This window comes from Xiphophorus maculatus, chromosome 16 (assembly GCF_002775205.1).
Source record: "Xiphophorus maculatus strain JP 163 A chromosome 16, X_maculatus-5.0-male, whole genome shotgun sequence".
NCBI lineage: Eukaryota > Metazoa > Chordata > Actinopteri > Cyprinodontiformes > Poeciliidae > Xiphophorus > Xiphophorus maculatus.
Window position 1 is genome coordinate 15586119 of NC_036458.1, and position 22905 is coordinate 15609023.

The following is a 22905-nucleotide window of genomic DNA, read 5'->3' on the forward strand; positions in this document are numbered from 1 at the left end:
CACTGCTCGAAATCTAAAAGCCTTGATTTAAAATGTAGCACAGATTAGGTTCGACCAGCATTGTTGCATTCTCTTTTTCCAAAGGAGCTTAGACAGTGACTTCACTGGATTCACTTTAAAAGCTACAGTCAACATCACTTAGGGGGGGAAAAAGTGTTTATGCAATATTTGTTGCACATTTTATTCTTATCTTGTCCTTTTACCTTTGTTGTATTTTTTTTTTGTGAAAATGTTCTCAGCCAGAGCCCAGAAAAAAAGTGTTGTAACTCATGTTAATGCCTCTGCAGCAAATGCTGACCCAAATGCTGTTTGTTATTCTGCTTCACCAACAACAAGAATTTTCCTGGCATTAAGGGATCGCCCGGGTAAATAAACCTGTTTAAGACGTCAGTTTGCCACGGTTACACTTGCTGACAACCTCTAACAGAGTTTGCGGTAATAAACAACCAGAAATCTGTTCATCTCCTTTTGTGAGCATGGGTTGTGTGTTGAACCCATTGCAACAAAGAAGTACTGCCGCTGTTGTTTTAATGACACAATCGCAGAGGGAAAATATTTTACATTTTCAAAGCAGGAAGACTGAACTGAGAGAGTAACCTTGAGAAAACAAAGTAAAGAATAATGTCTTGGTTTTTCACAATAACCTTTTAAGGATGCATTTGAGCTATTCTTCTTTTTTTCAGAGTGGTATGATTGACTCCCTACAACATCAGTGACTTTAAAAATAAGAACTGGGTGAACAAGCTTTAATTTATTGAGGATTTTTTTTAAATGCTCAATAAAACAACTCTAATATTTAGATTTAAAAAATCTAAGCATTCAAGACAGAAAAGTATAACAAACAAACAAAAAACACACATAGCACTTCTTCAGAACATTTAGTTTATGATGATTTTGGAGAAATTGTTAAAAAAAAAAATCTTAAATTTGTCTGCTTTCATTATACATTTAAATTGATCTCAGCACTTAGATATTTGGTCTGAATTGAATAAGTCCCTGCTCTATTAATTAACAAAACTACAGCTTCCACTATATTTTTAGGGCCAAAACCCTAAGGAGGGACTTGAGGGTTGTTTAGTGGCTCACAATCCTTTCTATGCAGGACTAAAAACCACTGCCTCCCAATAACCTCCCATAAAGCCAGAGCAAACCACATAGCACTTATGTGGTATTAAAGTCTACCTCTCCTGATACTTCCACTGCAGTCATGGCCGCTGAACACAAGGAGAGACTCTGCGTTGAGATAAACAGTTCAGAGAAGGTTATCTCCTGCAGGTTGCATATGAGCTTTTTTCTCAGGACACCGTTCAAGTTTTAATATGCACCAAGCAGCTAAGAAAATAAAACATTAATGCCGACCTTAGGGTCAGTTGGGGTGCACGCGCTGTCTGATCTTAGGCGTTTGTTTTACAGTAGCATCAGGGATGACGCTCGGCAACAGAGCTGCATTAGATGGCCACCAGAGAAACGGAACAAATGGGTTTTAGTTTTATCTCCTTGGATGTGAACACACCCTTCTTGAATTTGCCTTTCGAAATATTAATTTACGTCCACACTTAAAAGAAGTGCAGCTTTACACCAAATTTGTTTAAAATTATACATTCAATGCAGTTTCTTTTAAAGATCAATTGAGTTTTGATTAAGAGGGATTATATTTTGGAATTTTTTTATTTATTTTTTTTGCGCTTCTGTCAGGAACTCTGACTCTCTTCCTGACATTAGCAATTAACATAATGACCAGTAATGAGCACCATAAGCTGGCGTGCTCACAAGTGTGAATAAATTTGGATGGATTGCTTGCCACAGCGTTAGATTCTCTTAGAGCTAGATTCTCCACCATCACAGTAGGCGTAAAGAGATCGGAGAAAGAATAATTACAACAATTACTGCTTTTACTTTATCTCTTCCTGGCACATACGCAGTGCACTCACATATGTGCACAAAGAATATAATAGCACTGGGTAGGTCGAATACTGTCGACACTAATCACAGTGCTGCCAGTAAAAGAGGCACAATAAATGCAGGAACTGTGGCAAAATATATGTTTAAGGAGACACTAACGAATGCTGCACCTCATGCCAAATCCGTCATAGATACATACGCACGCTCACGCCCCCGTACGCACAGCAAGACAATATGTGTGTGAGATTCTGACTATCATACAAAGACGCAGGACTATACACACGCTGGCAAGGAACTTGAAAACGAATCAGAGGCCATATGTGTGAAAGTTTAGTTGGATCTAATCTTATTTTAAGATCATAACATATGTTACTTTTAAAGCATTTCAAACAAGAGGCTGAGTGTGGTGAATTCGTCTTTAGTGAGGATAGTGAGGCAACCTATATATTGGATTTTCTGGAAAAAAATGGTTGATAACCTTACTTGTAGCATCATAATCTTGCACTGACACAAAAAACAGCCATTAATTATAATTTTTACTGATTTAAAAAGACAATCACAGAGCAACATTTTTTCCTTCAAACAGAAATCTTTGCTCCCACCATATTTGGCACTAATAAAAAGAATAATAACACAACTTAAACTAATGGCTAAGAAAACAGCTCATTGTCTAAATTGGACCATCTCAACAGTCAGACCAATAATTAAAAAGTTTCAAATAAAAAGACTGATGAAGACCCAAGTTCATCTTCCCAAAACACACTTTTCTGTCTTGCCATAACATACACAAACACTTGCTATTGTTTTGGTGTGACGTTGTGTTTCTGGTGTGAAATCCAAACTTATTTTTAAGACCTTTCACACAACTTTACCAGGAGCACCAAGTAGGTGTGCTTCACTTATGGGGAGCCATTTAAAACTTTAATCAATGTTTTGCGTTCATGTAAAAGAAAAATATATTTAAGAAAGCATCTTTGTCAGCTAAAGAAAATAAAAAAATCCACCCCTACCTGTTTTATATTTTCGGTGTCTCTTCCCACTCCTCAATGACGTTTTCACAGCACTCCCTGGATTTATTTGTGTGTATCCTTTCTGGGGAAACCCAGGGAGGCAGATTTTCCAACGTTTGACAAGTTAGCTTGTGCTGGAAAGTTTTTGCGAGTTGCTTCGCTGTTCTTGGACTTTCTACGGCCCCTCTGTGGTTGTGCCGTGTGGCTCACATGAGAGACATCTCAGCCTGGAAATAAAATAAAATGCAGATATACATATAAAAAAAGAGTGCCATTTCATAAATTTTTAATTTCTGGTAATATTGGAATACAACAAGAGACTGCAGAAGTCATAAATTCTTCAGACCACCTTTTACTTCTCCTGCTGTGCAGTTCCCTCAGATTGGACTTTGGTATTGATATTAATTGTGTTAGTATTTGAACTAAAATATTTTGTGTTTGTGCAAAATCTCCAAATACATTCTTTCTTCTTGTTTTTTTTTTACAAAGTGTGATACTGCAACAAAACTTCAAAGTTCTAGTGGAACTAAATATATTGCAGTGCAACTACATATATATTACATGGGAGTAAAAACGTAAATATTTAGAGTAGAGCGAACATTAAAATTTAATGCGAAACAAAACTGCAAGACAGTTTAAGAGCACTGACCAACTTAAAAGGATGCTGAATTCTTTTGCCCTCCAAGGACGTATAGAAAAGTGCATTATACAGCCAATATAAAGTCTATTTAATGTCCCTTTTCTTTCTCTATTAGCTCTTACTCTTTGCCTTCTCTACTACTTTTTACACACTTCTGCCAGCATATTTATTTAAATTACCACCAAGGGGGCAGGAAAGTAGGATACGAATAATGATGACAATTACAGTTGATGATGAATCAGAAGGGTACACAGTGGCAGATAGCTCCACTGACAGTGGTACTGTATAAAATGAGGCACTACCTATCTTCTGTTTCAATCACAGAGCAGAAGACCTGTCTCAAAACACCTCCAGCCATCAGCACACAGCACATTTGCTGTCTATGAACAATTCCTGCAAATAACTGTCAGAGAAAGTGGCACACACAGTCCACTACTTTGTCAGTCTATCTCTGTGGGGCTCGCACTTTCAGTTCTTCCTCTCTGGAATGGTCTCTTGCTGTCTTTTTCCCTTTCCCATCAGCACCTTTACCCACTCTGTGGTGCACATATATACACAGTCTAAATCAGTTAGGAGTAGCCTGGCCAGATACCCTAAAGGGACTCAAGCATAAGTCTCAGTTTTAGCAATAATTTCGAGTTCGATCCTTGTGCCTTTTTATGCGGCGAATGTACCGTCATGGCCAAAGTTTCTTTTTAAGTAACAGAAACACGTGCTGTTTTTGTAGATATATTATTTTTGGTACAATTTTGCTGGAGTAAACTGAAGTAAAATGTAATTAAAATGTATAAAGAAAGCATGTTTTCATACTGTCGACCACCGTTTCACACCACTTCTAAGCTTTTTCACACATGCGGAGTATAAACGTCCAGGTCAAGTCCTGACTGAAGGTGACCTGTTCTTGACTAATTAGTGCTCAGTGTTGATCTTAATTTGTTGGCTCCTTTTTATCAACCTGCTTCTCATGAGAGTTCTCCATAGTTTTCCAGTTGTTTAACATCTGGGCAGTTTTCTAGTCTTTAAGTGGGTTAATTTTTGAGCCACTTTGTCATTACTTTTGCATCACAGTGCTTCATAACAAGAAACAGTGTCTGGAATCAGAGGCTGGATTGTTGGACATTCTGTTCTCATTTGTTCTGTATGGCAGTATTTGGATGAGTTGCATCAAGCACATCTTCCTTGAATAAAAAAATAACATTATTTTGCTAACACCAAGTAAAGGAAAACATAATAATATCTCTGCATCATTTTAAGTGATGCTAATTAGACTTTTCTGAATCTCACAGGAGTTGCAACACAAAAGTGCTTGAAAATATTTTGAAAGTACAGCAGCCAATGGAAGAATGTAAGTCTAATGGAAAATAAGAGGGTGTTAAAAAAAAAGTCACCACAGTTGCAAATGTAAGATCAAAAAAAGTTTTAACTCGTAATTATATTTATAGATAAGAAATAATACTCAGAGACGAGTCCTTTTGCTGCAGGCCACGGCGATTTATTACACTGTTCCACAGATCATCTTACAGTACAAAGTCAAAACTCCCCAAATCTTCCCAAAATCTTCTTGTATTCTTAGAGTCAGTCTGTTTTATAGAATCTCATTTTCACTGGTGTAAGTTGGTAAGTTTTGACCAATAGCATTGCTGCCCGTGTGTGACGTGTGTCCTTACGTAAGAATTCCATCAGCTTTTAAATGAGTGTGTATTGGAGTTTCTTTGGGAATATTCAGATCTATTGACCCCCAGCATCTGCTCCGTTTCAAAAGTGCAAAACAAGCCAATTATTATTCTTATCTATCCAAACAGTTTATTTCCTAGACATTCTTTCCGTCTCACTTTGGCTTTGCATGCCAGAGAAGTTGGGAGGCTAAGTTAAATTGACCTTTTATGGCACCAGATTTCCTCAGTAAAAAACAACTCCATAAGAAGTACAGTATTTCCGCTCTTACACAAATCATTAAGCTCAATTATGAGTTCAATTGTTTCTTGACACACTCAGTGCCAAGTAACATATCACAAACAATGGTTTGTACATTGTAGTACTCTTGAATTTTATGATCCAGCAACATAAAGGTCTTTCTTTTTCTTACATTCAGCAATATATTTTAAGTATTTTATCCCTTCTCATTTATATCATCAATAATAGATGGACACCATTTTGGACTTCTTCCTCAAGCTTTCACTGAGTGCTTTAAATAGCCAAATGCTGTGTAGATCAGATACATGAATATTTACTTAGCCATGATGTCACTACTTATGCAACTTCAGTCAGACACATACTGCATCAAGAGACTGGGACATTGCCCACCATTACCATATCTGCCAAGAGGATAATCTTTGTTTGCCCTAGACAGACTTCCAGGATTCTTTCAGTTTTTGCCAAATGCACAGCAACTAAGAAGTGTAAAACTTCTAATGCCAATCCAGCCTTGGATCTGGATGCCATGATTTACTTTTGTGAAACCTTGACGGACGGAGGTGTACAGTCACGGACTGCTTTTGCTGCCTAAATTTCCTGAGTCGACACATACGTATCATCTTGTCTCTCTCCGCTCTGGTCCTGTTCTTCCTCTCCCACCTATAATCACATCAAGGGGAAACAGCTGCTGACACAATGAGGAGGTTTGAAATGAATCAGTCATGAACGCACACAGAAACAAACAGCCTTACTCACAGCAAGATGCTGTCATCAGTTTCCTTTTCTAATGGTTGGGTTACACTAATGGGCTACGCTATCTGGAGTTGTAGTTTAAGTAGACACAGGAAGGCCATAGACCTCCTTTGGCAGAAAATGGTAGAAGAGAGGAAATAAAAATGTAAGTAAATTATATATACGAGAAGAGAAAAGCCTGTTTCTGCTTGAAATTATTTCTAGTGTTATTTACTTCTAGATATTGTGAGCAGTAAAATAATACATGGCAAGAGGGAAATTAAGCATGAAGAGTGTTTTCCCCAGTTATAGCAAGAGTGATACGAAGTGCCTTCATTTGACCAGCTACCACTTAGTTTGATTATTAAAGGTGCAATTATTCTGCCAGTCACTACTTCTCTTTTTTTTTGCTTTTAAGGAAATCATACATACATACATACATTAACCATTGTGGATTTGGTGTAATATTAGACCATAAATTAAAATAATACATACAAATTTATAAAATCTTGAAATTGATTGAACAAAGGAAACCTGCTTTAAACGTGTAGCCCTACTTGAAACTAGATTATTTATGCTTTACTGAGAATGACAGAGTAAATGGTTGACCTTGAATAAAATTAGAAAATGTTTTTAAGAACACTCTTGCACAATTATTACACTATCTGCATGTGACCATTTGTGTTTCAAGGCTGTAACAAAAGGCACTAAATGAAAAATGGCATAAGGGCTAAGATTTGCAGTCCGTAAAGAATACATATGTGAATCAGAACAAAAGAGATGGTATATTATCTCTGGAGGTACATGGACAAAATGTGCTATTTTTTTAAAGAAACTCGGGTTTGTTTATGAAAATTTGCAATGAATAGTTTGATGACAATGGCAGCGGTCAAAAAGTAACAAGGATGTTATATTTAAGTTTTCACACACATGAAAAAACAGTTTATAAGAAGTTTAAGCAAAAGATAAAAATGTGCTTTCACTTAATTTTTAGACAATATAGAATCATTTTAGTTCAAGATGGAAATTTGCAAGAACCACTTTTATTTTCTTATTTTAATGTACACCTCCTAAGCAAGAACATTTCATGAAATCGTGCACTACGCCTCATTCTGGGTTGCTGTGTAAAACTACAGCTGGAGTTTAAGCCTGAAATTGGGACAGCCTGCTTTTTCTTCTCCAAAACAGTTTTTTATGTTTGTTTGGGATCATTATCTTGTCACAACATGCAGTTAAATTCAGGTTTCAACTTTCCTTGGTGAGCCACAGTTGTTTCTTACGCAGTCATCAGTTGTGAGTTATCTGGACAATGACCTTACAGGCTCAATTAGATGTTACCATCACTTTGATCCATACAGTTGTTTGAGTAGCCATCAAAGTGTCAACTTCAGCTTATAAGACATTTATTATATCAAAAGCAACTCCTCCAGGTAGTGTTTCAAAAATATCAGGGCTGTGATGAAAATGTGAACTTTGCAAAAACAAGTCATTAAAGTAAGTTAGCGTTACTGTGAAACAGAGTTATCTTCTACCAAATGCTGTCTGTCCTCATCTTATAATCATTTTGATCTGCCTTTCCTTTAAGGTGTGTGTGACCTTAATGCTGGTAGAAAAAAATCTGCCGCAGAGACTGTGTTGAGCTTTAGGCAAGTAACATTAAAAAAACCTTAGAGAAAGAAAAAGGAGGACAAGAAGTAATGCCAAGGCAGGAGACAGATGACAAAAAACCTTGGCATAAAAAACTGTTGTCGACCTATTTTTTATATATATATATATAGTTCATCACAGGTTCAGTAGGAAAAGTTTCAAGATGCTCAGATGAGAAACTGAGGTGTTATTTCCACCATCAAATCTTTTTCTAACATTATTTAAAACTACTCTCTCACTCATCCCTCTCCTCCTGGGCAAGAAGGGTGGCTCTTTATTTCAAGCTTGGGTCCTCTACCAGCGGCCATCTTCCTAATGTATTCTTGGAGCTTGGATCTTGGATGGTGGTCTCATTCTTGACCAGTTGGTTCACTTGTGCCAAGAGGTGCTCATGAAGAGAATTCATATTCTTGAGCCTGTAGGCATGGACCATGTCCAGCTGTCCAGCTCTTCCTACCAACAGAATTTTTGTTGGATCTCTGCCATTGTGATGTTCACTGGACTTTGTACAGGGAGATTAGTGTGCTAGACTTCCAGGTCTATTATCCACTGTACATCATTGCTATGTGGTGCTTATTTCCAGTATTGTTCAGTCCTTCCTGGGTTACTTTGTGTGTTATTACCCCGCCACAGTGAGTACACTGTAGCTGATTTGGTGGAGAACACCCTGTTTATTTGTCTGGCTTATATCTCTTCAGTCTGGCAGCCAAAGCTTGGAGTCTGTGGCAGTTCCCAGGGTCTCAGGTATGGGCATCTGTTTGTATTTTTGGGGTATTCCATTTCTGCATGCAAGTTTCTGGAGATCTGACAATTGGCTGACTTCTTCCTGTGTTGCCCTAATTTTGGCTTCCAACGTTCTTCTTCTCCGTGGTGGACACTTTCCATCGTGGCTGCTCCTACCATTATCTTTGCCAAGCATCACTAATGTTGTACTGTATATCAGCTCACTGGTTTCTTAGTAATGAATTGGAGATACTTCATTCCACTTCCCTGTCAGGTCAGTTGCTCTCACATTTATTGGTGTTTCACTCTAGCTGTGAAAGCAACTGCTGCTAATGTTTAGCTAGTTTAGACTGGATATCTAAGCATGCATCAGTCTTTATGTAAGGTATGTTCTCACCAAATAAACCTTACATATACTAAATCAGTTGGTGTTAATGCTCTAGTTATACATATGCCTGATACCAGATTACAAAGGGGCAATTAAATAGAGGGCATTAGAGGGAAATGTTGCTCCTGGTGGTGAACATGACATAGTGAAAGACAGTTATGGTCTAAAACTGGTGTATTTTTTCTTGTAAAACTTCTGAATCAGGGAATCATGCAGAGCCCAAGAGAGAAACCTCATTCTCCTGGAAGAAATCTTTTGTCAAATGAGCGTAGTAAACTGCATCGTTGCAACCACAGGGGAATTTTATCAGTCAAGGCAGTTGTGTGATGCAAAATCTCCACATTGCCACTCGGGGTTTGACATACCACAACAACAACATGAAGCTACATTGTTCCATCGATGGAAAGCACTCCCCAGATTATGACGGAGCCTGCTTCAAATGTAGAAAACATTTGCCTTGGGATACCTTAATCGTGCCAGTAACATTGGAAGTGATAGTGATGCCCAGACTTAACTTTTCCACCAGGAAATACATTTCTTTCATTATTTGTTGTCTTAGTGTTTGATTGGCTTTCTCTCAGATTTTGCATAATATTGACACAATCTGCGTTTCAAACTGTAATTAAAAACTTAGGGGGTTGCATAAGTTTTTGCAAGTCAGTTTTTTGTGGGAAATGGATGTGTAAATCATTTCTGATCGTAAACTTCAAAAGGGTTTTAAAAAAAATATCACTGAATAAATGTGACCATCATCACTATGAAATTAAAAGAATGCAAAAAGTGCAGTTATTGAAGATGTATACTTTGTTTTATCTAAAAGTTTGTATTGTACTGTAAGAGGAATTTAATTAGACCACAATAATCTTAATTAAAATATAAAATCACCTGTACTGTAAAGCCAAATTTGTATTAGTCTTAAAAATAACTGAATTGCAGTCAGATGCCGAAATGGGACTCTCGACATCCATGCTGAAGAGTGAATATATTGTTTAAGCTGAAAATATTAGCAAAACAAATATCTTCTTATAGTTGAGAATTATTGCAAACTTATATCACTCTTCAGTCAATGTGTAACTTAAATTATACCACCTCCAGCAATTTAAACTTAAATGAAAGCAAGTAGGGGTTACCATTGTGAGTTGTTTGCTAATATAAACTCTGTTCAGTTGTTGTATCATATAGAATAAACTACATACAAAAAATATTCTTACTTAATTTACTGAACTTTGAATCTAGCAGGGGAATGATGCATGACTGTGTCTGTGTGAGATTTTGTGCTTAACCCAAGTTTGCACACTTTATTTCTGTTGGCTTGAGTTCCTATGCCGTCGGACCAAGTGATGACATAGCAAAGTGGTAGAAAATGAAAAAGAAGAACAATAACCTCCCCCTGGCTTGTTTTAACTGAGGATGTACCACAATCAATAGTATTATTGGCAAAAGGAAGAGGTACTATTTGTTTGTATATTGATTATTTCAAGCCAGAAGCTCATTTCAAGATTTTTGTTTTCATACCGCAGACTATCAGCCAAGAAACCTGACTAAGCCTACAGAAGCCTTCACAGCATAAGCTCTTTTTGTTTCTTTCCCACTCATAATGAAAGCACAACACTTCCATGTATACATACTGTCACAATTTTGTCACATTAATAAATCAATGGAAGTACTGAAAGCTTTCTGAAGTAATCTAATCTATAATCCTCTGGCATAAACTGTAATTATTATGCCCAGGCTAAAACACGAATGATTTATCCAAACACAGCATGGAAATACTGCTCACTTCCAGTAAAGCAAATATGTTCAGGATCACGTTCTTTATGGATCACTGTCTGCAATTTTTAATTTTCACTTTTTAATTGTGTTGGTCAAAGTAGCTATTGTAGCTAAATTAGCCAAGGACTGTAATATTTTGACACTCTATACCAGGGGTGGGCACTCCTGGTCCTCGAGGGCCGGTGTCCTGCAACTCTTAGATGTCTCCCTGGTCCAACACACCTGAATCCAACAGCTGAATCTCCTCCTAAGTGCAGTCAAGTTCTCCAGAGTCCTGTTAACGACCTCATTATTTGACTCAGGTGTGTTGAAGTAGAGATGCATCTAAAAGTTGCAGGACACCGGCCCTCGAGGACCAGGAGTGCCCACCCCTGCTCTATACTGTTTTACTTTGTATCTGAATTGAGAATGCCTCATTGTCATTTGAAAACTTATGATCGAGAGTAATTTCCCACATTATGCTCCTAGTTTCCTTTAGGGAGATGTGATTGTGTGACTTTAATTTGTAATATCTAACTTCAGGAGGTGGTTTAGTCATTATGGTTTAATAAGATGTCATTATTCATAATTGTCTACTGGCCCAAATGAACTACAGTTGATGTAAATATGGTGTAATAAAACATCTTCATGAAGCAATAAGCAAAATATATGTGAGATTTGGGAATTTTTATGTATATTTACCCTGAGAGTTCTAACAAGGGAACCCACCAGCATGTATTCACCGTAGTAAACCAGATATACAGTAATCTCTCTCTCAGTGCAAAAGTGCAGATGCAGAAAGGCTAAGAGGGCTAAAATATTTATGTCGGGCATTTTCACCATCACTTCTCTCTGAAAAAGAAAGATGAGTGAAAAGAGTAAAAGAAGAGGGCGATGATGTGTATAAAAGGCATATCAAAGTAAGAGAGAGACAGAGAGAGAGAGAGACAGTGAGAGAGAAATGAGTGTGCAGCACAGATGCCAAATGAATCTAGGGCAGTTCAAAAAAAAAAAAACACAAAGCATTATTCAAAAATCTACTTGGTACGCATGTGCAGCTCTTTGTGTGTGCGAGTGCATGGGCATGTGTGTTTATTTCTAAATGTTTGTGTTTCTTTTGTTGGAGCATACAGTACGGTAAGCATTCACTTCTCAAAGTAACATACCAGAGGTTAACCAAGCTGGAACACCACAACTTTCTTTGTATTCATCCTCTTTTAATCCTCACAGCGCTTTCCGCATTACTCCCACTCTTCTTACAGCATCCATCCCCTGCCCCACTCTCGCAATCCACTGAGAGAGACTTTATTTCTCCTCATCAACACTGAGTGATTTTGTGTATGGGTGCATGGGCGTGGGTTAACAGGGGCGGGGGGTTGGCACAAACCAAAGATCATGGCAGATGGTGTCCTTACTTAACATATACACCACATGCACACACTTGACACTGAACACACTCTTACTCAGAGAAGGATGAGCACATAGAGTATATATTATGCATGGCTCATAACACACACACACACGCACACACACCTGGAGACTTCTGCAAAAGCATCACAGTCTCCACAGAGAATGGCTAAGCTGTGCACGTAATCATGGTTTACGGTTGTCTTTGTATGAATTTGTGACTAATCTTATTGGATCCAATTGTATTTTATTTGTTTACATTCATTACGGTCAATTAGTGATGCAGTTTTGTTGCCAATCATATCTTTACTGGCTGCAGTTACTTAACCCAAAAAAAGATGTAAGAAAAAAAAAACTGTAGCACACACCTACACACCCATCTATGCCTTTTTCAATTTCTCTCTTTCAGATGATGTTTTTCATTAATTCTAATAACTTGAAAGAATTTCAGATTACACTGAGCACAAAATATGTAGATGTCTATTGTGTATTCATGCAAGTAGGAGCCTTAAAATAGCAATCCTACAAGTCATTTATACATATTGCATGAGCTGATTTCAACTATTTCTTGTTCAGAAAATTTGTACGCTTAAAAAAATGCATCAAAAATATTTTCCTCCCCAAAGATCAAACAACAGCTTAATTATTTTTCATTTTCTGTCTCTGGCTATAAACCCACACACACACACAAATATCTATAGCAACCCGGAGAAGTGGCTCGTAGGTTCTGACCTCATCATTTCTAACAGAAAATGTTCGCAAAGAGACATTGGGGACTTATTATATCATACCCTCAGTCAGAGCCTGCAGGTGGATTATGAGATGGTAGAGCGCTGGAGAAGGAAGCAGTACAGCCGTTTTTAGAGGTAAGTAATGTCTGGTGTATTTGTTTCAGTACAGATCTGACTGGATGGCTGAAAGGTTTCAGAAAGTCTGGATGAAGGAGTGGAAGGTGTACAAGAGAATCTACAGTTTATGCATATACTCTTAAAACCAGATGTGTACATACATTGTGTAAAAAAATGCATGTCCATTTTTCTTTACCATTATCTGTCATTAAATCAGAATAAAATTGTCCTATTTTTGTTTAGCTAGGATTCGAAAAATTATTTATCACCCTCCATATAACTCTGGTTAATGCCAGAATTATGAAAGTGAGAACGTTTTATAAATTCCTTCTACTGTTCTGAGATGTAGCGAGAATTGAGCTAATCAAAACAAAATGGCAAATTAAGATTTTTAAAAAAGCCAACAGAGTCAAGCAAAACTCAAAAAAGATTAAAGTATCAACTGCTGTCTTGTCTCTTCTAACTCATTAAGATGGACAAGGAAAACTTAGCATGGACAGAAACATGGACAGGTGTTTTGAGTTATGGACAAAGAGAGCTTCATATCTAGACTGAAACAGGTCTTGTACATAAGCTGAATGGCCACTCAGGTACACTTATGTTATTTATTAGCAACATAAAAAGCCAAATCACAGCTTACATTGCTGTCAAGGATAGAGATGTTAGTTTTTGGAGACGTTTTCTATGGTCTGATGAAACCATTTGATCATTATGACCAGTGTTGAATTTAGAGGAAAAGGGCAATGAGCATTAGAACTGCCTCCCTATGTAAAGTATGGGGTTGACAGAACTGAGTATGTGTTTTGCTTCAAAAGGAATGGGTGGTTTTCATAAAACATTAGAAAAGAACATTATGCAACACTCAAGTAACATTTTTAAAACATTGTAAAAGAACATAAAAATTGTGCATAAATGGTTCACCCAACTTGACAATATCCCTAATAAGACTGCTAACTTAGTTGCACGGTTACTTAGGTACTTGGAAGTCCAAAAAATATTTTTTCTTGCACGATGTTCTGCAAATCTGACTTGGTTACAGCAGTTCTGTCAGGAGGAATAGGACAATATTGTCATAATGAGGTGTTTGTAGGTAGACCCAAAGGCAGAGAGGCAGAGGCAGTTTGTAGGTGAAAAAGGTTCTAATTTAAAAAAAAAAAAACACAGAGAACACAGGGAGCCAGGGACAAAACAAAACCAGGAATATAAGTAAAAATTCTAGCAGGAAAATAACAGGAGTTGACGAGGTAAACCACCAAGGAGGAACTGAGAATGAGTTGTAAATATACTGGGGAGGTTGATTACTGAACAAGGAACATATGGCTGATTAGAAGCGAGCTGCAGGTGTGAGGGGAGAGAGCAGAGCGGCACAGAGCGCGAAGGAGAGTACACACAGGACTAGTAAAAAAAAATCTAACACTGAAGAATAACTAGACCAAAGAAACATAATTAACTAGAGTAACAAGAAATAACTAGACACAAGAAATAAACATAATCTAGCATCACTAAGGAAGGACTAAATTAGAGTAAAACAGAAATCAAACCTCAAAACAACCTAGGACATAAATATTCCAACAAAGTATTGTCAAAAGGTTGTGAAAGAATTCCCACGAGGTTTGACCAAACTCCTACAGTTGTTATAAAAAGGTGTAAAAAGGTCATTATTTTGGCATTTATAAAATATAACTAATTTTGGCAGTTTTCACGCAGCAAACAAAAGAGTGTTTTTATACCATTAAATATTTTGATTGTATTTGTACTTATCTAGAGACCTCAACTGGCTGCAATGCCTTTCCTTCAGAATGAATACGTGTGTATTTTCTTTCATCCACTAAAGGTTTCCAAATTTGTCATCATAAAGAAACTAATGTTCTGCCTCAGACATGCATCTCTACGTTATCACTCTTACAAAGGTCTAAAGACTACAAAGCGGTTGCACTACATTGCACCACGTTGTTACTGCCATCTGTCAAAAAGCTTTAAGTTTTGAATGCGGTAATTTCAGAGGAATGCTGAGCCTTAAAGTGCTGTGGGTTTATTCCATTCAAGGACACTTAGTGAAATTTAAAATGACATGTTAAAGCAATTTTTTTCCCTTTTACTCATCTAAATTTTTCATTTTTTCTTCATAAGTGAGGTTGTATGAAGTATGCTTGAGTTGTCGGTGTCTCCCCTGCAGCAGGCAGCAGATAGTTTATGGTTTGGAAAAGAGGTACATGTTTCTAAGAGTAAAATAAAGTGAAAAGCTTCTTGAAATTAATTTTTCTTGGCAGCTGCAAAACACAAGATGCCATCATCATCTGGCTATTCACTTCACACTGTTGCATCCATAGTTGGATTACTAGATAAGCCAGGCTGTGGCTTTTTGAAATATAGGTTGAAATATGCCTTTCTAAGTGCATGTACTAAGATGTGCTCACCAAGTATGCTGGACGTTTGAAGGTAATCATGAAACTAATAGGGTGACCTACATCTCTTTTTGGGTTAACCTGACCACATTTTGGTACAAGTAAATAATTGACAATTTATTCATGGACATTCAGTTGAGCATGAAATATTAAGGCAACAGTTTGGTAAAAATAAAGTACCCCTATCTGATCTGACGGACAGATCATTGTGAATTATAAACAATGCAACTATTTATAGACAAATTAGGGTGGAGGTCAGCCATGACTACACCTTCACACACACACAGTAAAAAGAGCAAAACATGTCACAAACCCATGTCAGAATAAAATATATACATAATAACTGTTTAGTAGTACAACCATGCAAATATTTCTTTCAGACAAATATCCAGCAATAGCATATTAGAGGCAACATGACAGATCCATTTCTTGCAAATGGCTTCACTGTACTAAGAGCATCCAGTATATCTCTCTGCAAAGTAAGAGTTTTATTACATGCGTCCTAGACGTTAGGAAGATGTTTCTACTTAAAACAACTTCAAGGATGCACACAATGTCACATATTGACATTAACCTTCTCTGGTAAAAAATGCACATCAAAGAATGCTACTTACTAAATCACTCATATATTTTCGAAGTTTGATTTGTTTTTCAATGTAGAGTGTCTTTTAAGTACCTGTTTGCTTACAATCCCAACTAAATCCTGTTTCTCCAAAATGTGGCACATAAGTCACTTCCTTTATTAGGTAAGATTCTGACTTCACATAAGTACCTCACAAAACATCACTTCAATCATAACTCATACAGACAGTTATCTATCGTCACACGATGCAGGGTCAACAGACTTGCAATGTACACGTGGCAATGAAAAAAAAAAAAGTTGAACTCAAGCTAGAGTCAAGGAGCTGTAAAGCTTTAAACTCAGCAATACTCTGAATAAAATTGAAAAATTTTCTTTACCAGACCTTCCAACACCATTCTCCCCAATTATTAGTTCACTTGCCAGGTGTGAGACATGCCTAAAGCAGACTATGGGAGAGCATGACATTTATCAGAGCTGTTTCACTAACTTCTCACTATTCCCTATTCTTTTCCTTTTCACATATGTAACATATGGTTCATACTGTAATATTCTTGTTCCACTTTCTTATCCATTGGATCTATTTTTTTCTCCCTCTGAGACAGCTTCTACTTGTCTACAAAGATGTTCACTTCCCCTGCTACTTCATTCATGCCTGGCAGCGGCACAGCTAAAGAGACTGCATCCAGTTTCCTCAAATTATTCAAACATGCTGCAATTCTGAAAACTGTCAACTATAAAGGTGTCTTCCCATGCCTTTCGTTTTCTTTCTCTGGGGGACCTCCCACAGGTACCTGGCAGTGAGGGACTGTTGGCTGTTGTGAAACACGACGGCCATATTGATTGTGCAGAGGACTGCAACAGCTGGTTGGCTGAAAGAGAGCACAGCATGCAGTGGCCAAGAACGCAATGTGGAGGAGTGAGCGAGTGTGGATCTCTCCCAAGGGTTATCCCTCTCAGGATCTTTGCATAATCTCCCTTGAAGGATTTTGAGATCGATTTCGAGGGTGTGGCAGAGAAACAGAGGCCAGGAGGGATGGAGCAGGTGGGGAAGCCTAAAGATCTAAGACTGTCAATTGTGAACCAGCAAGGAGGCACTCCTGAATACCTAATTTATTCACTTGGCCTATTAGAGATTCGACTTGCAAGGATTTTCATGGTGTGTATACAGGCACATTCTTAGCTGAATTAATATACAGAAATAATGCACACAGCTATTTAATGTACAAGATATCTAATAGGCAAGAACCCATGAGATTTATATTGCAGTGAAAAAGCATTCTGAATTTGTAGACATTTTGTAACAAGTTTTTCCTTCTTATCTCAAACTCTCAGATAATCAAGTTTGTTTGTTTGTTTGTTTGTTTGTTTGTTTGTTTGTTTGTTTGTTTGTTTGTTTGTTTGTTTGTTTTGACTGGGCCTTTTCAGCACATGAATATGACATCACATAGCTCTGGTGGTATGCTTTAAAGCATATGTTCTGTTTGAAAGTTAAACTTTCATTCCAGTACTGAATAGTTTGCTTCCCATAATGAGCATAGTCCTCAAGGATTATCTCCATCCATTTCCCACCAACTCTGACCAGCTTTCCTATCCCCTGTGATGTAGCGCATTTCTACAGCATGATGCTCCCTCCACCATGTATCTCAGTAGGGATGGCATGTTTAAGGAGATGTGTTGTATTAATTTCTCTCTCTCATAGGATTTTTCATGTAGGCCAGGACGTTTGGTATTGATCTTATCTAACCAGATCACCTCCTTTCACATGCAGAGTTTCCTACATGGTTCTTTTTGTAACATAGTTTAAACCGAATATCCTTTTGTTAAATGATCCATTTATTCTTGTCATGCTTCAATAAAGACCAGATTCATCCAAATTTGTTTGTATGACTGATAAAAGAGATGAAAACTCTTAAATAAGATGAATAAGTTTGACATGTAATTGTATAATCAAAATTTGTTTTAATCCTCTTTGCAAGTTTATTTACCTATCTGATGTGTTTCCTGGACTTCATGATTCTACTTATACTCTAATGTTCTCTTACAAACCCCTAAAGTCTTTAAAGATCAGCTTTACCTATGCCCAGATGACACATAGGTGGAACCAACTTACTAATTATGTAACTTCTAAAGGCAATTTATTGTCCTGGATTATATTTAGTGATATCAATAAAAAAACAGGCCAAGCAGAAGCACCTACAACAATTCTGGAGTTTTTTTTATCTTTAAAACAATGGTTCACAGCACTTTATGTTAATCAGCTTGTCAATTTCTACTGGAGTGTTTCAGTAGTGGCTTCAATGATTCACCTTTCAGAACTGTGCATTTGTAACAACTGAGTATGTTGTTAAATGTGAAAAAGAATTACCTGTGACAATATGCCTGCCATCTAGTTTCTATTCTGAAATTAATGAGAAACATGTTTTCTTCATCATTTTTATGTACTGTTTCATCTGCTACACAGCAGTTACGGCCATAAGAAAACTATCCGAGCCATACAAATGAGTCAAAATTATATGCTGTATTTTTTGCTACATCTATATAATCTGACCTGCCAGGCATTTGCTGTCACAGCATTTTAGCTCAGCTACCACACCGTTACAGAACAAGCATCTTTTTTAACTTAACTGTAAGCAGAATTAATTAGGTCAGTCCTGCCTAACTTTTGCTGGTTTCAAAGCAAGGAGATCAAGCTGTTATATTGCTTTCAGTCAATGCATTGGACATGTCTGCAGTGGCATGTATTCCCAATCATCTTGTTCAAGAACCAGTTCCTTACAGGTATGCTGGTATAATATCCTCATTTTGCTCATGAAATTTAGCAGCATCATATTTGATTATTTTCACACAAACATAAAGAAGAAAATTGCATTTTCAGGCTCATACCAGTGTAACATTCATCACTTCTTCAGATTATCGCCCACAGACAGAACTATGGATTTTCAAAATTATGTCTCATGCTGCTTAATAGAATTCTGATAAAGAGAAGATTACATAGTGGTTTGGTTTGGTAGGTGGTGGTTACTTCACCTTCATCCAGGCCTGTTCCTCCATACTGATTACCTCTCCCTTTTTTCCCCTTGGTACAGCTCTGATATGTGATTGCAATTGATTGGAGACTGCTCATCATTCCTCCAGGGACGACATCAAGAGGCATGGCAAAATGAAAGGAGCGGGTGGGTGGAGAACGAGACTATGTGTGGAAGCTAAATGGGTGCAATAAAATAGCAAAATAAAGTTGGAAGGGCATCCCTTTTGCATTTAAAGTGGGTGTCTCCAGGGATCACTCTGGTCAAGCTGCACCTTAGATGTCATGGATGAAAATAGGAAAGCGCTTCATTATTGATTGGAGTAAAAGCTAATTTACAACATCTTATAAAAAGGGAATCCACTTACTTAGCAAACTGATATCCCCCATTTGTCATTTTTAAGAGAATCAGATGAAGCACTTATTAAGTATTGATCACACAGACTAAATAAGTGTCCGTGTGAACTTTTGAACCTTGTGCACAAAGTTCACACAAAACAACCAGAAATTAGACTCTTTCTCTCTGTATTGTTTAGCTTCTCCAATGAACATCTGTCTATTCTCCAAGAAAATTATGTTCAGAGGTGGCTGAGGGAATTGTCCTACACTTTTCCTGTGCTAACAAAAAAAAGACAAGTTAATCTCATCAGAGAGTTATAGCATCACCCATCGCTCCTCTTAAAGCAGTATTTGACAAGTAATTCTTGTTGGAGGAAAAATAGCCAAGGGGGTTTCCAAAGCAGCGTTCTGTTTATTAGTTTTGTTCGCATCGCAAAGTATAAGAGTATCATGTAAGAGCTTGTTGGTTTGCCAAAATGTTCTCCTTATCTCATCTAAATTCTGGATAGAGGACAAAATGTCAAACTGCGTTCAGAACAGGCCATTAGTAAATGTTTCCTATATGGCAACAGTGTAATCGTCCTGGTTCTCTTCCCATGCTATCTGTTTGTGGTCTCGCATGCACAATACCAAGAACTGATGTCAGGGAATGGTATAAATTTCAGTATCAACTCATGGATAAGATTATTTTTTTCACAGATGCTTTTCAGCTGCAGACTGAAAAGCATCATACATCTGTATGGTCTCTGAGTTTTGTAATAACAGCCTAATCAATCCAAACAGTATGAATGACATTTCTGTTGAAGAGCCAAATAAAGGTCGGCTCCTGGCTCATGTTGCAAAAAAAACCTTGAACTTCATGGGTCTAGGAAGGAATCCACTAGACCTATAAAGATTTGCTCTGGCTCTATGCTTCCTACAATAGCTCACAATGTTTTTTATAATCTATCTTGGTCCAATTTATTTCACTGATAAGCTACACATATTCACCTAGCCATCCATGCATTGTAAAGAAAAAAACCATTTACAGCAGGTCACATTTTTCAGATTGGATGATCACATGCCAATTGCTGGCCTCTACACAAGTGGACTTTGGCTTTGCAGCCAGTGCAGGAAACAAATTGTGATGGTGTATTTTGATACCTTTCCACTGGAATCTGCATAACTTTTTTAGCAATTTGGGCTGACGTAGCTTGCCTGTTGCATCAGACCACATAGATCAGCCTTATTTTTCCCCACTTATCAATGAGCCCCAAACAACCATGACAGTAACATGTTGCCCATTCACATCTGTTCTTTCCTTGGACCACATTTGAAAGAAACTGACCACTGAAAACGGGGGAAACTCCATGAGAACTAGTTTTTGGAGATGTCATAATCTGGCCATCTAGCAATCATAATCTGGTACAGTCCTCTACTCTTGCCCATTTTTAATCTCCAACTTTGAAGACAAAATCAATTGCTACTGAAGTAAACTAGGGGTTGTCTATAAATATCCCTCTGCGAGATGTATAAGTGAAGACTCAAGTACACCAGCTTAGATAAATAAAGAAGGTTTTTATTACAAAACAAACCGATGGTTGCTGTCAGCCACAAGCAACAAACATGGAAGGAACAAAACCAATTAGAGTTCCCTCAAAAGTTACAGTCACTTGGCCTCTTAACGGGGTGTAGTGCACACACCCATAGATTCCCATATTTGGAAATGTTACGTTAAGCCCCAACATCTGGCTTTTATCACCAATCAGCAATGTAGTACTGACCACTAACGGAGACCCATCAATAAAACAATTCTTTAACAGAACCTGAGTTCCAATGTTTAATTTGCTCCTGGGAATTATTTTGAAATTAATTGAAATGACTTGAATATTCCACTCAAAAACATATCCAGGGAACAATTATGCTCTATCCAGGTCTCCTGTCATGGGTGAAAATGTTATACTTGAACAATGTTGCACAGTCTCCACAACAATATTATAACTGGAACAATCGAAATGTCTACTGTTTTTTGCTACAGGAGAAAAAACTGGTGCTAATCTGTTTTGAATAACAATAGTTGGATCATGTTTAATATTCATGTTGGTTTTCTTTCATGTGAATACCATGAAAGCAAGGCATTCTTACTTTTTCTAAAAGCCCATCCCTACATTTAGCCATGACCCACCGAAATTCCATCTGATCAGCACAGAATGCAGAAGGTCCACTACCGTCTGCATTTTAAGACTCAAAACTTGTTATAAAGTGACTGATGCACTGGGATTTTACTGCCCATGAAGATACAGATAATAGATTTCCAAGTGTTTTGTCTCTGTTGCTACGCATATTCGCGTGCCTGGCTGTCCACAGTGTGTGGGCGTACAAATCTGTGTGGTCCATCGGTCAGCAGTTGGACACTGTTGCCGCTGCTGGTATGAGAGCTCTTTCTCTCTATCTCTCTCACTCTCTCTCTCTCACTTAAACACATAATCAGAGCCACACATTCAATAACTCATGCATGCTGGAGAACTAAAGGTGGCGTCCACCTAAGCCCTCGCTGCAGGTGAAGTGAGCCGCTTTTCTGTCGTGCGAGTGAGTAGTCAACACTGCTGGAAATCCGACCATTTAACCCAAAATAAAAAAAAAGAAAAAGCAAGAACACACACACACACACGCACGCACGCACACGCAGGGGCGCGCATGCATCACCAGCTTTATCCCCTGCGTGATTCCTCCCTCGATACTAAATCCCCTCTCTCTCTCGCACATCTGTCCATGGCGCGTATCCTGCCCGGCCGTCCTATCTCTGCAGAATCCAACCTGGCTTCATGTGACACTTTAAATCTGTGACACAGATTGAATCACTTTTGGCGTGCGTTTCAACCCAATAGGAGAAAAAAGCGTATTGTAAAAAAAAAAAAAAAAAAAAAAAAAAGAAAATCTGGGCACATTAATAGGTTATTCTGACAAGTCTTCTAAAAAGCACCAACAGGGAAAATAAAAAGCACGCTTTTTTATGCCATCGTAAATTTAGCTCAGTGAGGTTCTGTTGCACCAAGAAGGTTGGAGTCTGTGAGGGCAGGTGCGTTCTCGCCCCGCCGTCCCTTTTATATCGGTGCATATGAAATATCGGAGCATGGCTCTTCTTTAAGATACATACATAAATAAATAACTACATGTTGCAAAAATGAAAGCAAACATATTTTTGCACAGTACCTTCACTTATTTCCCCGTCAGATGGTGCGTTCAGTGGCTGGAGCAGAAAGGATGAGATTTTTCTTTTTTTCTCTCCCCTCTTTCTCTCTAAGCAACGTCGCAGGCTCCAACACCACGGCGGGAGAGGATGACTGAGAGAGGGAGAGCAACAGAGTAAGAGAGAGGCAGTTGGAGAGAGAGGGAGGATGCATAGACCTCTGCGTAGTGTAACACTGTTTAATGCGGTGAGCTTTGCTTTCTGTTTGAGTAGCAGCAAATTTACAGTACATTGGTCTTTTATTCACAGGTTTCGTGCTATAAGCAATGAATGATAGGTTAATTTAGCATCTACTGGATATATGATGAGGACAGTGCATGCAGGAGGTGGCTATGCTGCACATCAATGATTCTATCAACTT

The 22905-nt window shown here is 37.8% G+C and overlaps 1 protein-coding gene across 1 annotated transcript in view; it reads right to left on the reverse strand.

Annotated features, from left to right (window-relative positions):
* Positions 1-22666, reverse strand: part of LOC102237797 (protein phosphatase 1 regulatory subunit 29-like) — a 69781-nt gene extending 47115 nt beyond the window's left edge. Inside the window, exons 1-2 of the mRNA XM_014471514.2 lie at positions 22508-22666; positions 2913-3139 (exon numbers count right to left, since the gene is read on the reverse strand). The gene's annotated coding sequence lies outside the window, so the exon portion shown is untranslated. The remainder of the gene's footprint in view (positions 1-2912; positions 3140-22507) is intronic.
* Positions 22667-22905: the final 239 nt, after the last annotated feature.